Below are 16,649 nucleotides of genomic sequence, written 5' to 3'. Positions count from 1 at the left end.
AGACCTCACCTTCTTCAGGAGGCCTTCCCAGACTGAGCCCTCCCTTTCCCTCTGTTCCTCCTCCCCTCCTCATTGCCCCTACTCCCTCCATCTCTGCTCTACCCTTTTCCCTTTCCCCACAGCACTTGTATATATTTGTTACTCTATTCATTTTGTTAGTGATGTGTATTTATCTATGATTATATTTATCTATTTTGATGGTATTGATGCCTGTCTACTAGTTTTGTTTTGTTTATGTTTTGTTGCCTGTCTCCCCCTTCTAAACTATGAGCCCGCTGTTAGGTAGAGATTGTCTCTGTTGCTGAATTGTACTTTCCAAGCACTTAGTACAGTGCTCTGCACACAGTAAGCACTCAATAAATATGATTGAATGAATTAATGAAGTAAATTGAAGATGCAGAAGAGGGAGTGAGTCGGGGAAAAGAGGGCTTAATTGGAGAAGGCTTCTTGAAGGAGATGTGACCTTGATACCACTTTGAAGGTAGGAAGAGTGGTGGTCTGGCATATATGGAGGGAGAGGGAGTTCCAGGCCAGGGGTAGGATGTGTGAAAAGAGTTGGTGGTGAGATAAACGAGATTGGCCACAGTGAGTAAACTGGCACTAGAGGAGCAGAGTGAGTGGGCTGGACTGTAGTAGGAGATCAGTGAGCTAAAATAGGAGGGGGAGAGCTGATTGGCTTCTTTAAAGCTGATTTTAAGGAGTTTCTCTTTGATACTCAGGTGGATGGGCAGCCATTGAAGGTTCCTGAGGACTGGGAGACATGGACTGAACATTTTTTTTTAAATAATCCATGCAGCAGAGCTAAGTATGGATAGAGTGGAGAGAGAAAGGAGGCTGGGAGGTCAGCAAGGTGGCAGATGCAATAGTCAAGACAGTAGAATAACTGCTTGGATCAGTGTGGTAACAGTTTAGATGGAGAGGAAAGGGCATACGTGATGTGTGTTGACTAGGGAAGACCTCCTCTTCCCCCTCTAGGCTGCAAACTCTCTGTGGGCACGGATTGGGACTACTACTGACTCTGTTGTATTGCTCTGCACAAAGTAAGCACCCAATAAATACCACTGATCGATTGATTGGAGGAGATGTAATTTGAAAAGGGCTTTGAAAATGGGGAGAAAAGTGGTCTGACTGATGTAAATGGGGAGGGAATCCCAGGCAGGGAGGGTAGCATGAGCAAGAAGGTAACAGCAGGAGAGACAAGAACAAGACAGAGTCTGTAGGTTAAAGTGAGGGGAACAAAGAGTGCAAGCTGGGGTGTAGTGGAGAGGTTCGTAGAAAAGTAGAAGGAAAAGAGCAGATTGAGTGCTTTAAATCAATTGCTCAAAAGTTCCTGCCTGATGCCACCAGGAATGGACCACCATTGGAGATTTTGGAGGAGTGAGGAGATAGGTCTAGGGTGGTGTTTTAATAATAATAATATGATAATAATTATTGCATTTGTTAAGTCCTTCTATGTGCCAAGCACTCTTCTAAGCACTGGGGTAGATACAAGGTAATCAGATTGTCCCATGTGGGGCTCACAGTCTTAATCCCCATTTTACAGATGAGGTAACTGAGGCACAGAGAAGAGAAGTGACTTGCCCAAAGTCACACAGCTGATAAGTGGTGGAGTCAAGATTAGAATCCACGACCTCTGACTCCCAAGCCCATGCTCTTTCCACTAAGCCACGTTGCTTCTGTGATCCAAGTAACATAGTATAGTTTGGAGAGGGGAGAGCCTGGGTCAGGATGGTCAGCAGGAGGCTAATGCCAAAGTCAAAAGTCAAAATCTTGGACCAGAAAATGGTGGTTATTTGGCTGGATAAGAAAGGGTGCATTCTGGAAATGTTCCAAATGAGCCAACAAGAGCTGGTTACAGATTGAATATGAGTGTTGAAGGAGAGGTAGTAGTCAAAGCGAATGCCAAGGTAATGGGTTTCCCAGGCAGAATAGTGGTGTTGTCCACAGTGATGGGAAAGTTAGGTGGAGGGGAGGATTTGGGACTGGGCTGGAGGAAAATGAAGAGTTCTGTTTTGGGCATACTAAGCTTGAGGTGTCAGTGGGGCATTCATTTAGAGATGCCTTGGAGGAAGAAAAAAATACAAGATAGCAGAATTAAATGAATTAAATGAATTTAGTGAGTGTGGTGACCAGAACTGAGGCAAAAATAGCCTAAAGTATTTGGAGAACAAATACACTTTTTATAAGATTGCCTTAACTGTGTTTAATATTACATCTAATGCCCTTTCCAAGTACTGTAACTTCATGTAATATTACTGAGGGGTTTCTGAATACTGGAAATTGTGCCGAAGGGTGATTAAATAAACATTGCAGGACATAAGTGCAACACCCCACTTCTGCACCAAAGAGCACTCTGCATAAGTCTTTGCTTCTCTCTTTCTGTCAAAGGTTGTGAAGCTCCTAACACTGAAGAAGCTTACAGGAGGACAGTGAAAATGATAAATAATCCTATCATTTCTTGCAGATTTTGGTGAGAATCCATTCTTAATTTGAAGCCACACGTTCTAGAAGGTGTCTAAAAACAGAATTCATTAGCACAGAAAATGTGGGTGGCAATGATCAATTGTGGGTACAATTAAGTAAACTGAGGATTAAATTATCTGCTTTCATACTGGCAAAAGAAACTCATTGCTAAAATGGCATGAGCTGAAAAAAAGAGCATTTGGGGAACTTTTATCTCAGACTCTTTCCTTACAAATGGGTTTGTTTCAAGGAAAGAACCAAACTCAAGTACCTAGTTTAAGAAGAAATCTTTTTCTTTTTTTTAAATGTTTTTCCTTGAAAAAAAATTTTTATACACATAGTGCTAAACTTTAACTGTACCTCGATCTCATCTATCTCACCGCCGGCCTCTTGCCCACCTCCTACCTCTGGTTTAGAATGCCCTCCTCCCTCCACATATCAGACATATAATTGTTCTCCCCTACTTCAAAACCTTTTTGAAGGCACATCTCCTCCAAGTGGCCTTCCTGACTAAGCCCTCCTCTCTTCTCCCACTCCCAATTGCACTGCTCTTACATGCTCCTTCTCTCATCCTCCCTCTTATCCCCACAGCACATACGCATATATGTGTATATATCTGCAATTTATTTAATTATTTACCCTCTCTAGACTGTGAGTTCGTTGTGGGCAGGAATGTATCTGTTGATTGTTATATTGTATTCTCCCTAGCTCTTAGTACAGTGTTTTGCACACAGTATGTGCTCAAATATAATTGAATGAATGAAAGAACGAATAATAGTGAGAAACGTACAGTGACCTGAAGTACACAATTGGGATTAGATATGTGCAGAAGATGCAGAGATAGGAATCTAAAGAGGTTAATAATAATGTTGGTATTTGTTAAGCACTTACTATGTGCAGAGCACTGTTCTAAGCGCTGGGGTAGATATAGGGTAATCAGGTTGTCCCACGTGAGGCTCACAGTCTTAATCCCCATTTTACAGATGAGGGAACTGAGGCCCAGAGAAGTTAAGTGACTTGCCCACAGTCACACAGCTGACAAGTGGTAGAGCCGGGATTCTAACCCATGACCTCTGACTCCCAAGCCCAAGTTCTTTCCACTGAGCCACGCTGCTAGATGTGTAGGCTTTGTTTGTGAGCTTTAAGAGTGACTCAGTCAATCCATCGATGGTATTTGTTGAGCATTCATTGTAAACAGAGCACTGAACAAACTGCTTGGGAGGGGACAATACAATGGAGTTGGTAGATATGCTCCTTTCCTACAGGAGCTTAAAGTCTAGAGGGGGAGACAGAGACAAATATAAATAAATGAATTACGGATGTGTACATGTACTTGAGTGCTGTGGGGTGAGGGTGGGGAGAATACCAAGTACACTTTGGAGTACAGATTCAAGTTCATAAACGATGCAGAAGGGAGAGGGAGTTGGAGAAAAGAGGACTTAACTTAGAGAAGATGTGTCCTTAATAAGGTTTAGAATGTGGGTCAAGTGAAGAAGAGAGGGTATCTTGAGACCATGTAGCTGTGTCTTACAGAAGATGGGAAAAAAAGTCACCTGCTGTAGCTGAAAATGTCTTATATTTTCTCACTGTAGCAATTGATTTATTCATTCAATTATATTTATTGAGCTTACTTTGCAGAGCACTGTACTAAGCGCTTGAAAAATACAATTTGGCAACAAATAGAGACAATCCCTACCCAACAACAGGCTCACCTTTTAGAAAGGGGGAGACAGATAACAAAATAGAACAAAACAAGTAGACATGCATTTAAACAGACAGCAATTCAAAGCCAACTCAACCTGAGCAGCGAATATGTTCTAATTAAATTTTTTATTCTTCTCAATAATGAAAGCATCTTTAGCTTGGCATATGTCAACCAGCTCTGTGCCTTACTAATGTGAATATTCTGGGAACTATTCTAATTTGGTACAGAACATTTTTCATTCAATTTCAATTAAAAGAGGGTACTTGAACACACCCTGAAAAATCAAGCTTTGTTTTGGCATTTGCATTAGGATTTTGTAATGGATTTAGGGTGTTCAGCTGTATTTCTCCATGGTTTCCTCATTGTGTCAGTACAGATGTGGGGAAGAGAATGGTGGAGTGTACTTTTATTGTCAGGGCCCTGAGATAAAATGGACCCTAACCAAGCAGGGAGATCATGATTTCCAGGACCTCTGATCCCTAGAACCATTGCAACTTTATTTTACTCTTCATTCTTCTTTTCCATAAAGTAGAAAACACAGGATGATGCCCAACTCTCTTCAACCAAATAGTAGAAGGAATAGTTTTTTGTTCTGCCTCCAAATTCCTTCTGGATCCCTTGCAAACTGTTTTCTGCCCTCTCCACTCCGCATAAACTGCTCTTTCCAAAGCGACCAATAAATAGTCTCTTGCTTGGCAAATCCAGGGCATTCTACTTCTTCCTACTTCTCTTTGATTTTTAGTTGGCTTTGACATTTTGGACCACTCCCTTCTGGAAATATCTTAACTTGGCTTCCTGTCCTCTTTCGGTTCTCCTCCTATCTCTCCATCCACTCCTTATCGGTGTCTTTCTCAGGCTCCTCTGCCTCCCACCCTCTAATTTGGGGTTAGAGGGTCAGTTCTGAGTCCCCTTATAGTCTCCAACGAAATCCACTCCCTTGGAGAAATCATTCATTCTCACAGCTCAAACTACCACCTCTACACAAATGACTCCCAAATGTACCTCTCCAGCCCTGATTTTTTTTCCTTCTCTATAATTCCATATTTCATCCTCCCTTCAGGATATCACTACCTGGATGTTCTGCCATCAACTCAAACTCAACTAGTACAAAAATGAATTCCTCATCTTTGCACGCAAACTCTGTCCTCCCTCAACTTTCCCATCCTTGTTGACAACACCATCATTCTCTCTGTCTTGCCATCCTCTAGAGTCATCGCTATCCTTCGAACCACATATTTGTTGTTGTTGTCTTATGCCGTTGAGTCGTGTCTGACCAATAGTGACACTAAGGACACATGTTTCCCAGAGCACCCAGCTCTCCATCTGCAATCATTCTGGTAGTGTATTCATAGAGTTTTCTTGGCAAATATATGGAAGTGGTTTGCCATTGCCTCCTCCCATGCAGTAAACTTGACTCTCCACCCTCAACTCTCTCCCATGCCGCTGCTGCCCAGTACAAGTGAGTTTTGACTTGTAGCAGATTGCTTTCCACTCGCTAGCCACTGCCCAAGCTAGGAATTGAATGGGTACGTCTTTGCTTGACTCTCCCTCTCGTAATCGAGACTGGTAGAATACTGGAAACTCTCCAGGTGCGACACAGAGGCGAAGCCACACATTATTAGTTACTAAATCTTATTGAGTCTATCTCCACAACATCTCCAGAATGTGCTCCTTCCTCTGAATCCAAACTCATTCCCCACTATTTCAAGCACTTGTCCTGACTACTGAATTGGTCTCCTTGCTGATCTCCTTGCCTCCAGCTTCTCCCTTCGTCAGTCCATATTTTACTTCACTGCCCATATTGTTTTTCTAAAATATAGCTCTGTGTACATCTCCCCACTCCTCAAGCACTTCCAGTGGTTGCTTATCCATTTCTGTATACAGCAAAATCTTCTCCATCAAATTCAATGCACTCAATCCATTTTTTAACCCTACTCCTCTCCCAGCTCTACTGTTTGCTCCTGTAACACTTTCTATTTTCTGTCTCTTGTTCATGCCTCTCCCATCATTGACCTTTCTTAATCACATCCTCCCTCCTGCCTGGAACTCTCTCCTCCAGCAGACCATCAATCTCCCCATCTTCCAAGTGCTACTAAAAATCAAAGCTCTTCTAGGAAGCCTTCCCTGTCTATGTTCTCACTCTCTTTACTCTAATTTCCCTTCCTTCTGCCTCATCTGTGAACTCAGTCCCACCCCCCCACAGCACAGATGTGGAAATCCTTTTACTCGTTTTCTCCCCCCACCTGTAATTTATTTAAATGTCTGCTTCTCCCGCTAGACTCTAAGTTCCTTAAAAAGCAGATTGTGTCTACCAACTATACTATACTCTCCCAAGTGCCTAGTACAGTACTCTGTTCTTAAAAAAGTAAATCATTGATTGATTGCTATTTAAACATATACTGAAGTCAGTTCCAGATCAGCATTTTGCTTTGATGAAGAAGAAAAATGAAATTTTCCTCCTCTCCCCACAATGAATCAATCAACAGTAATTATGGAGTGCTTACTGTGTACAGAACATTGTTCTAAACACTTGGGAGAGAACAATATATCAGTTGGTAGAAGTATTCCCTTCCCACAAGGAACTTACTGGCTAGAGGGGGAGACAGACATTAATATAAAGAAATTTTAGATATTCAGGATTTCAGAAGTGCTGGGGGGCTGAGATGGGGGTGCAAATCCAAATACAAGGCCAGTGCTGGTGAGTTAAACTTTATGTCATCCCCGGGCAAGTCTTATTTCACTTTTCATTTCTAAGGTCAGTTGTACATATGTTTATGATTGCACCAAGGGGAGTAAGGATTCGACTCATGAATCTCTCTCTGTGATTATACAGCCTGAGACAGGCTGATAGTGTAACTGGAGAAGGCTAGGGGTCTGGTCTCCATCCAAGATTTATTTCTCAAGCTTGGGTGATGAGAGAACCCTTGGTTCTTTGGAGGAGGGTGGAGACACAGTATCCAGAAGCATTTGGGAAATATAAAAATAGAACCCAGGATCATTCTTTGAGAATAGAAAAACCCTAAGGGCAAAGAGGAGCTCATGCTATATAACTTGGAAGCAGCACCGTTAATCAGGATGAATTATCTTCCCTGGGTTTTGAGATCTGGAAAGAGTCTGCAAATACTGCAAAGACAGAAAGACAACAACTTAATGAGAGACAACCTTCTTGTGTCCTCAGTGTGGCTGGAATTGTAGATCCCACATCATGAGACTTTTGAGCACCCCAATTACTCTTAGGTGAACTTCATTGTCAGTGGTGTTTCTTGTACCCATCCCAGCTCTTATTACAGTGCCTGGCACATAGTAAGCACTTAACAAATATCACAGTTATTATTACTATTCAAATTCAAAGGACAACTAACTCTGTGTAGGTGGAAAGACATATGAAGAGAGCAAAAAAAATGTTTTTAACACACTATCTTGACTGAAAGCTGGGATGGAACATGTCTATTTATTGTTGCATTGTACTCTCCCAAGTTCTTAGAACAGTGCACTGCACACAAGTATGATTGAATGAAGGAATGAATGCCAACTCTGTTGTGTATGCCCCCACGCATAGAGTACAGTGTTCTGCACAGAGTACGCTCTCAATGAATACTACTGATTGATTGATCTCGTTAAAATTTTAAAAGTGGATGTGTTTAATTATACTTTAATAACAAAAGGAGGAAATGAGAGTCTGTGAGTAAGAAACAGGAAGAAAATGAGAAAAGTTTTGGTTGTTTGACTATGTTGTATGGTGAAATCAATTCTGCCTAGATATGAAGTAATAATAATAATCGTGCTACTTGTTAAGTCCTCACTATGTGTCAATTACTGTACTAAGTATTGAAGTGGATACAAAATAATCAGGTCCCACATGAGGCTCACAATTTAAATAGGAGGGAGAACAGGTACAGAATCCCCATTTTGCAGATGGGGGAACAGAGGCACAGAGAAGTTAAATGACTTGTCCAAGGTCACACAGTAAATAAGTGGCACAGCTGGGATTAGAACCCAGGGCCTCTAACTCCCAGGTCCTTGTTCTTTCCAGTAGGTCACACTGCTTCTCATTTCAGGAGAGAACTGAGGATAGATTCATATCCTATTCCTTGTGCTGTACACTATTTCAGCCTCAGAGTATGAGATTGGCGTCCCTATTGATTCCAACACACTGGACTTGATTTGCAGAGGGATTTTTGACCCTTGTAAAAATTCTTTTAAAAAGGGAGGGTTTTCATCTAAAGTTTAAAATCATTAAAATATAATAGTAATAGTGGCAATAGTATTTATTAAGTACTTACTCTGTGCAGTGTACTATACTAAGTGCTGGGGGAGAATACACAGGTGGGAATTAGACATGGTCCCTCTCTCTTTTTTTTTTTTAAGTTATTTGTTAAGCACTTACTGTGTGCCAGGCACTGTACTAAGCTCTGGGGTAGGCACAGTTTACCCGAGATGTACCTCACACAGGTTGGACACAATTTCTATCCTGCAGAGGGCTCACAATCTTAATACCCATTTTGCAGATGAGGTAGCTGAGGCCCAGAAAAGCCAAGTGACTTGCCCCAGGTCACAGCAGACAAATGGTGGAGCCAAGATTAGAACCCAGATCCTTCTTACTCCCAGTCCCTTGCTCTATCCACCAGGCCATCCTGCTTCCCTCCCCTTGGGAGGCTCACAGTCTAATGATAAAATGGGGGAGAAGAGATTAGTGATGGAACAGCTAATAACAACGATAGTATTTGTTAAGTGCTTACTAGGTGCCAAGCACTGTTCTAAGCACTGGGGTTTACAAGGTAATCAGGTTGCCCCAGGTGGGGCTCACAGTCTTAATCTCCATTTTACAGACGAGGTAACTGAGGCACAGAGAAGTTAAGTGACTTACCCAAAGTCACACAGCTGACAAGTGGCAGAGTCGGGATTAGAGCCCATGACTTCTGACTCCCAAGGCCATGCTCTTTCCACTAGGCCATGCTGCTAAGATAATATAAAGGGAAGCAGCATGGTCTACTGGAAAAAAATACTGGGCCTGGGAGGCAGAGGACCTAGGTTCTTATCTCCACTCTACCTCTTGTCGGCTGTGTAGCCTTGGGAGAGTCACTTCACTTCTCTGTGCCTCAGTTTCCTAATCTGAAGAATGGGGATTAAGTCCTACCCCGACCTACTTGGACTGCGAGTCCCATGTGGAGCAGGGACTGTGTCTAACCCGATTATTGTTTAATTATTGTACTAGTGCTTAGTACAAAGTAAGCACTTGACAAGTAGCATTAGAAAAAGAGAGAATCAAAGATCAGTAATCCGTCATTCACTCAATCATATTTACTGAGCACTTACTGTGTGCAGAGCACTGTAATGAGCACTTGGAAAGTACATTGTAACAATAAACAGTGACAATCCCTACCCAAGAACGGGGCTCGCTGTCTAGAAGGGTGAAGACAGACAAATAAATAAAATGACAGATATGTACATAAGTGCTGTAGGGCTGTGGCAGAGGCAGAAGAGCAAAGGGAACAAGTCAGGGTGATGCAGAAAGCAGTGGGAGGTGAGAGGCTCAGCGTTTCATCCTCTAAACTGCAAACTCAGTGTGGGCAGGGAACGTGTCTGCCAGTTCTGTTGTATTGTGCTCTCCCAAGCACTCAGTACAGTGCTCTGCAAGTAGTAAGCACTCAATAAAAACAATGGATTGATTGATCAGAGTCCATAATCTGCAGTTTCCTGCCATCACCGTAATCCTAGAGCAGGAGCCTCCAAGGTCTTCCTGAGGTTTTGTGGCAGCAGATCCAGGCTACAGCTGCTTTTCTCGGCCACAGCGGTGGTGTGAGGTAGTTTGGGATGAAGGTTCCTGGTGTGCAATGAACCTGAAAGTGACACCTCGGGTTATAATGAATCAGCCCAGCCATCCCCAACCCCAATGGGAGCCAGGTTACGCAGTAATGTGAGCAACCAGAAAGCTGGTGGTCTGGTACAGCTGGAGTCATCCAACTGAATTACTCCACTTGTCCGCTAAATATTTACTTCAATAGGGCTGCCTTTGTTTTAAAGCTCAAAGTTGGGATTTCAAACAAATACTGTGAATTTATTTCCAACGCTAACTTGCATTCTTGACCCGAAGGCAAGATTCCTGAGAGTGTATAATGCTGTACTTTTCACTGGTGACATTCAAAAGTGCATCCTCTGACAGGAATGAAATTCAGTTGATTGAATTAGTCTTTTCTAAGCTTTCGTTCTGAGTCAATGATTGTTCATTTGAGGAATACACTCAAGCTGTTAATTGCTATCTTTAGAATGTACACTCAAGGGCTAAAGAATTCAGTGTGTTCATCGTGTTCTTAAAGTTGCCCTGAAATCTTTCAAGTTCAATCATCATTTTGATCTGATTTAGCTGCAGGGTGAGATACTCGAATAGCCGTGCACATGCTTCACTATTATTTTTTGTGGTTTTTATTTAAGAAAACTTCAAAATAACTGAAATTAAATACTTCCCCGATTAAACTCTCATTTCCTTTTCTCCCACTTCCTTCTGCATTGTCTTTGCAATGCCATTTGCACCCTTTATTCATCCTACCCTCAGTTCTATAGCACATATGTACTTATCCATAACTGATTAATTTATATTAATGTCTGTCTCCCCCTCTGGACAAGGAACAGGTCTACCAACTCTGTTACATTGTACTCTTCCAAAGAGCATTGTACTCTGGCATTCTGCAGGTGGTAAGCATGCAAGAAAAATGATTGATTGATTAAATGCTCTATAGTGATTTGTTAATTATGGTAATTTAATTTTCTACTCCTTCGTGCACAGATAGGTGACAAATCTTACATGAGCTTACTTAATAATAGATCATAAGATTATAAGGGCAGGGTACTTGTCTACCAATTCTATTGCATTACGGTCTTCCAAATAATTAGTATAGTGCTCTGCATCCAATGACTGCTCAATGAAGGGTATTTATCAATGTTTTGTAGGGACCAAACCTTATTGCTTGTGCTAAAGTAGATACAACATAATCAGATCAGACTCAGACCTTATCCTGTCTGGGTTCACTCTCTAAGAGGTACAGAGAGCATGTATCTTATTCCTAATTTAAAGATGAGGAGATCAAGGCCCAGAGAGATTATGTGACTGCCCCAATGTCACACAGCAGGGAATTGAAAAAATGGGAACTAAAACTTGGTCTCAACTACCAAATCCCTTGGACATTCCATTGTGCCCCACTGCCTCCTACATGCCCATACCATAAATCAGTCAGTTGCATTTATTGGGTGCTTACTGTGTGCAGCACACTGTACCAAGCACTTGGGAGAGTACAATATAATAGAGTTGGTAGACACGGTTCCTGCCCTCAATGGGCTTGCAGTCTAGAGGAATAATTGTGGTTTTGTTAAACACTTATGTGCCAAGCACTGTACCAAAAGTTGGGGGAGGTACAAGATTATCAGGTTCCACCATGGGGCTCACAGTCTACATAGGAGAGAACAGGTATGGAACTCCTATGTTGCAGATGAGGGAAGTGAGGCACAGAGAAGTTAAGTGACTTGTCCAAGGTCATGCAGCAGGTATGTGGCCAAGCTGGGACTAGAATCCAGGTCCTATGATTCCCAGACAACTCTCTGTAATGTTCACGTACTTGTGTCTGTTAATCGTTGCTTAAAGCTTTAGGCACAATGTTCCTCTGATGAAACATCCCAGGCAGATCTAGAGACTCCTAGGAAACCTTTTGGGTTGTGACTGGCTGAGGAAATGGTTGGTCTCAGGGGAGGGATGCTACATTTGATCTAGACCAAGCCTGACATAAAGTAAGACTCCAGCCAGTTGGAAGGACATCTCTATAGAATGTAAGCTCCCTCCTTTATACTGTAAGCTCCCCCATCTAGACTGTAAACTTGTTGTGGGCAGGAAATATGCCTGTTTATTGTTAGATTGTACTCTCCCAATTGCTTAGTACAGTGGTCTGCACACAATAAGTGCTCAATAAATTCAATTGAATGAACAAATTAATGAAAGAACGTAGTCTCGGTGACAGTTCCAGAGACCCCAAAGGAAGCTGAAGCTGTAAATTCTGGTTGGTTGCATGTAGTCCATTTACCTCCCAATTAGATTTCCATTCTTTCCACTTTAAATCATGTATCTGAAACCATGGAGAATTAGTCTGGAGTAACCCAAATCCTAAATTCACTCCATATATTTAGGGAAGCCTTTGTAGCTGCTAGGTATACCTGAGGCATAAAAGCTAAAGAGCAACATGATTTTTCCCCTACCCTTGAAAATTTAACAAAAACATCAGCTTGGCAGCCCTGATTCATGTTTAACCACATAGGGGGCTGAGGGAACCAGATGCCCTGATCGTTTTAAGTAAAAAAATATTGGCAGAGAAATACTTGACCTCAAGATGATGTCTTCAAAAATATCCTGCCATCTGAAATTGGCTTGAATAATCTTGTTCAACTTGTTCCAAGTGAATTTTAAACTGTGATGTGCTTGGGGAGAACAAAAGGTATTGTATCTCATCAAAATGTTCAGAGAGTTGGAGGTGGATACTGCAATACTGAACTTCACAGGAATCAAGCAAAAAATACACCACAGATTTTCCAACTACCTGGTTGTGCGGCAGCATTGCAGTGACAGGAAAAAGGCAAAATGATTATTTCATCACCATGATGTTACCCCTTGCTTAAGCTGAAAGTCTTGAGCTGGCTCAAACTGACCTAATAATAATAATTGTGGCATTGGCTAAGCACTTACTCTATGCCAAGGACTGTGGTAGAGATAAGATGTGAAGATCAGATATAGTCCCTGTCTCACACTGACCTCACAATTTAAGGTGAAAGGAGGAAGAACTAGAGAAGCAGGATGGCCTAATGCAAGATTATGAGCCTGGAAGTCAGAGAAGCTGGGTTCCAATCCCAGCTCTGCCAATTGCTTGCTTTGTGATCTTGGGCAAGTCCCTTAATTTATCTTGGCCTCAGTTTCTTCAGTTCTAAAATGGGGATTAAATACCTGTTTTCCTTTCTACTTAGACTATGAATCCCTTGTGAGTCAGGGACTGTGTCTCACCTAATTGACTTGTACTTTCCCTGGAACTTAGAACAGTGTTTGACATATAGTAAATGCTTAACAAATACCATAATAAACAGGTATTGAATCCCCATTTTCCACATGAGGAAACTGAGGCCCAGAAAAAGTTAATTTGACTTGCCCAAGATTACCCAGCAGGTAAATGGCAAAGCCTGGATTAGAACATGGGTCCTCTGACTTTCAGGTCCCTGCTCTTTCCACTAGACCATAGTATTCCCTGTCAAATCCAAGGACTGTGGAGGTTGGACTTAATCACACACCCAACTCTGCAGGACTACAAATAGCCCTGAGCTTTACGATAAGCATGCACCAACTTGAAGTGGGTGGATGTTGAGGGGATCGTGCACTGGCAGCTCCAACGTGATCGGATCCTGGCCTGGATTCAGATGGGAATTTTAGACCTGGCACGAAGCCCAGGGGCTAACGAAGCCATTAGGGCTCTTGGTATTTGCAGTGACATCTGTATCTTCACAAGCAAACATGAGATGCATGAATAACTAGGAGTCTATTGTACCCACTTGTAATGACGGTTAAACTTCACCTATTACTGCTGTGGAAACTGAATGTACAAAAAGAGGTATCAAAGAAGAAAATGAGGACACTCTGTGACTTAATGAGGGTGGCATCTTTAGTGAAACAGCAGACGGTGAAAATAAATCAGGTAGAAGAAGGAAGAAAAATACACTATGCCAGGATAACCCCCTCAGCCAGTCAATAGTATTTATTGAATGCTTACAGTGTGCAGAGCACTGTAATAAGCACTTAGGAGAGTACACTATAACATAAACAGACATTCCTCAATCAAAAGGAAGGTGGTTTTAAATCACTTTTTAGGACAATTTGAAAGGAAAGTTTTGAGAAATACAAAATTCCAGAAACAGCGAGAGCTTGCAAAGATAAAACGTGCAGAGAGCTTCACTAGAGACACCAACTGGACAAAGAAAAGTTGGATTGGACTACAGTTAATTGGTAAATTGGAGTTGCAAAGTAAAGTCACAATAGGTGATATTGAAAATACATAAAATTTGGATTAGATCATTGAGAGAAAGACAGGGAAGGTCATTAATTAAATCGTATTTATTGAGCAGTTTCTGTGAACCGAGCACTGTACTAAGGGCTTGGGAGAGTACAACACAAAAATAGACACATTCTGTTTGGGGTAAAGACAAACAGATGGCTTCTGAATCTTGACAGCAGACAGTCGTCTTTCCATTTTTGTTTCTTTCTTAGGCTGTCTTTCTCAAAGGTCAATCTTCAATCAATTTTCAATACTTATACTCTACCGATAATCGAAAGTTCCCTTACAATAGATTTCTCTGTCCAAGTCGTTCTGGACCTCCTTTCCTCATGTCTGGCTTAACTGCAGTCTTGTCCCATTCTATATCAGGTATACCACTTACCCTGAGGCAACACACCAATTTTCCTAGCAACCAACCACCAAACAAACACACCAAAAAAAAAAATACTATCACACCAAGAAAAAAAAAAACAAACAAAAAAAAACCCTTAAAATGCCCTTATTCCCAAGTAAGACTCATATTGGGAACAAATTATGGTTTCTATTTCACCTACCCATAATCAATCTATTTTAATGTCTGTCTTCCCTGTAGACTGTCAACTACTTGCAGGAAGGGATCATATCTAACAACAGAGTAGCACTTAGCACATAGTAAGCTCTCAATTAAAAAAAAAATTGATTGGTAGCATCTACCTCCTTGCTGGCTGCCCAGTCTCCTGTCTCTGTCCACTCCATTCCATACTTTGATCTGCTGCCCAGATCATTTTTCTATAAGAAAAAGTTGGTCCTCATCTTCCCTCTCCTCAAGAATCTATGCATCAAACAAACTCCTTACCATTGGCTTTAAAGCATTAAATCATCTTGTCCCTTCCTACCTTATCTCACTGCTCTCCTACTACAGCCCAACCTGCATGCTTTGCTCTTCTAGCACCATCTTACTAGTTGTTGTCTTATGCTGTCAAGTCGTGTCCAACAAGCAGCGTGGCTCAGTGGAAAGAGCCCAGGCTTGGGAGTCAGAGGTCATGGGTTCGAATCCCAGATTTGCCACTTCTCAGCTGTGTGACTGTGGGCAAGTCACTTAACTTCTCAGGGCCTAAGTTTCCTCATCTGTAAAATGGGGATTAACTGTGACCCTCATGTGGGACAACCTGATTACCCTGTATCTCCCTTAGAACAGCTTAGAACAGTGCTCTGCACATAGTAAGCGCTTAACAAATACCAACATTATTATTATTATATAGTGACTCCACAGTCATCTCTCCCAGAACACCCCACTTCTATCTGCAATCGCATATGTGTTCGAATCCCGGCTCTGCCAAGTGTCAGCTGTGTGACTGTGGGCAAGGCACTTCTCTGTGCCTCAGTTACCTCATCTGTAAAATGGGGATTAACTGTGAGCCTCACGTGGGACAACCTGATTACCCTGTATCTACCGCAGTGCTTAGAACAGTGCTCTGCACATAGTAAGTGCTTAACAAATACCAATATTATTATTATTAGTATTATATCCATAGAGTTTTCTTGGTAAAAATACAGAAGTGTTTTACCATTGCCTCCTTCCTCGCTGTAAACAAATCTCTGCCCTCGACTCTCTCCCTTGCTGCTGCTTTCCAGCACAGGTGTGTTTTGACTTGTAGCAGATTGCCTTCCACTCACCAGCCACTGCCCAAGCTAGGAATGGAATGATTAGGCCTCTGCTTGACTCTCCATCCTGTAGTCGTGACTGGTAGAGTACTGGAAACTCTCCAGGTGTGATACTGAAAGGAGGGGACCAGCTTACTTACTGTACCCCATTCTCACTGCTAACCCCTTTTCCACATCCTCCTTCTGGCCTGGAACACCTTCCCCCTCCACATATGCCAGACCACAACCCTTCCTACCTTCAAAGCCTTAAGGTCACATCACATCCAAGAGGCCTTCCCCAACTAAGCCTCCTTTCCCAGAGTCCCTCTCCCTTCTGTGTCATCTATGCATTTGGATCTGTATCCTTTGGGCATTTCATTGTCACCCCTCTGTCCCACAGCACTTACGTACATAACCATAATTTATTTCGATTAATGTCTGTCTTCTCCTCTAGACTCTAAGCTTGCTGTGGACATGGAACTTGTCTACCAACTCCCAAACACTTACTACAGTGCTCTGCACAGAGTAAGTGCTCAATAAATACAAATGACCGATTCCAGCCCTCTTGAGGGTAGGAGGAGAAAGAAACCAAAGTAACTCAAGGAAGGAAGTCTCTGGATTTCTGGGGCTTGGTGAAAAAAGCAGCACACATTGTTATCTAGTCCCCTGGAGCTGAGTTTATGAGGTTGCATGTCCAAGCGTGGCTTGTGGGGAGTATGATGACATATATTTTGAGTAATTTTGCTGTCCTTGTGGTTGTTGCTTAATACAATAGAGATGAT

General features: G+C 42.1%; 2 non-coding genes across 2 annotated transcripts; both read right to left on the bottom strand.

Moving 5' to 3' along the window:
* Positions 1-5,637: 5,637 nt before the first annotated feature.
* Positions 5,638-5,773, bottom strand: LOC114816585. Its single transcript, XR_003764382.1, has one exon. It is a non-coding gene; the product is annotated as a small nucleolar RNA SNORA7 (small nucleolar RNA).
* Positions 5,774-15,873: 10,100 nt separating this feature from the next.
* Positions 15,874-16,011, bottom strand: LOC114817327. The gene has a single exon (XR_003765192.1). It is a non-coding gene; the product is annotated as a small nucleolar RNA SNORA7 (small nucleolar RNA).
* Between the last annotated feature and the right edge of the window lie 638 nt (positions 16,012-16,649).

The sequence above is a fragment of the Ornithorhynchus anatinus genome, chromosome 1 (assembly GCF_004115215.2).
Source record: "Ornithorhynchus anatinus isolate Pmale09 chromosome 1, mOrnAna1.pri.v4, whole genome shotgun sequence".
In the NCBI taxonomy this organism is placed as follows: Eukaryota; Metazoa; Chordata; class Mammalia; order Monotremata; family Ornithorhynchidae; genus Ornithorhynchus; species Ornithorhynchus anatinus.
The sequence above is the reverse complement of the archived record's forward strand: the minus strand, read 5'-3'. Positions and strand labels throughout refer to the sequence as shown.